Source organism: Euprymna scolopes, chromosome 14, assembly GCF_053919585.1.
Source record: "Euprymna scolopes isolate OS-2025 chromosome 14, ASM5391958v1, whole genome shotgun sequence".
Taxonomy (NCBI): domain Eukaryota; kingdom Metazoa; phylum Mollusca; class Cephalopoda; order Sepiida; family Sepiolidae; genus Euprymna; species Euprymna scolopes.
This window is the reverse complement of record NC_136495.1, coordinates 147,659,966-147,661,596: the sequence shown is the minus strand read 5'-3', so window position 1 is coordinate 147,661,596 and position 1,631 is coordinate 147,659,966.

Sequence of the window (1,631 nt, the reverse complement as noted above, 5' to 3'; positions counted from 1 at the left end):
TGTTGAGTAGTGAAGTGATTAAGTATAACACTGTTTCCGAGTGATGCATGGTTAATCTTCTCGACAAAGTGGTGTTAGTCAAACCTATATATATATATATATATATATATATATATATATATATATATATATATATGTGTGTGTGTGTGTGTGTGTGTGTGTTTTCACATTTATTGTCGGAGACAAAGGAATTTGAATTCAGAAACTAACTTAGTCCTATCAAAAACTCATTCGAGGTGAAAGAGGTATTAACTATAATCGGGTTAGAGGTTTGAAATTTATTATGGTAAATGATAAATTTTATTTTTTTGTTAAGGTCTACGGGTTTTACATTCTTATTAATAATAGTTTTAATAAATTATCATCTATTCTATAATTATAATGCATTTGGTTTTTCAATCAAACACGGTAATGTTTGAATATATGATTAAGTGGCAGTTTTAGTCATGTAGAACTGCTTTAAAGCTTCATGGCTCACTCATTTTTCGGCCAAATTTCAAACAATTATTACAGATATGACGTTAAACTATATCCGATGGTGAGACATCAGCTTGCGGGATTTGGGAGTGTGGAGCCACCATTTAATTGGCATTGCTCCCAGGTCCACTCTGACCCGGAGTGGTAGTACCTGTTTGGGTTCCAACTATAGATTAAATAGAAACCGACTTGGAAAAAAACAAATATATTCTATTAAAAATGTTTTCTTCAACATCACTTGATTCGTCATTAAATAACCTGAAATAAATTGATGTGCCGTAAAACAAAAACAACCAAACCAAACCTTAATGCTGCAACAGTTTAAGTTATAGATGTATCATATTTTTTACAAGAATATATTGTTCTTTTCTTTTCTAGTTTTAACAATGTTTAAACTTTTCCATGTTTAAACTTGACCATATTACTTTTCATGCTCGCATTTTTCTATTGTAATATAAAATAGTTTTATATGATTAATAGGTGTAAGTGTGGATTCTGTATTATACGATTAATATATTTAAATTTCCCAATTTATTTGTCAATAACAATGTAAATTTGTGAATGGAATATGCATAGTGAATTTCGTTTAAATTTTCATTTTAAATGTTTATTTCAATTCAGCAAATTTCATAATTTTAATATACGTATCAATTTAATTTATTTTAAGATAAATGCAAATATTTTATATAAAAATAATATTTATTGAAATGTTGAAATGTTTGTGCATGTGTCTTGAATTATTTCGTATGTACTGCGATTCATAATTCACCCTCTCTCTTTCTCTGTCTCTCTCTCTCTCTATATATATATATATGTATATATATATGTATATATATATATGTGTGTGTGTGTGTGTGTGTCCTATTTATACGTAATACTCCTAATCTAAAATTTTACATTTCTCTTTATTATCAAGTTTACAAAAACGTAGTTTGATCTTCAATGCCACGGAAAAAGTAAAATATCGGCAGAAAAACAAGGTTGTCACAAAGATTAACATCTTCAAAATGAATCCCAAGAAGAACGAGATGGTAGACTTTCTCTTAACCGAAGAAGGAACGCTGCCACAGTTGAACAAGAGTCCCAAGACGATCGGGAGGCCAGACAGTTCTAACACGAAACAAGCTGCTGATGGTTGTAATCAAGAATCTCAA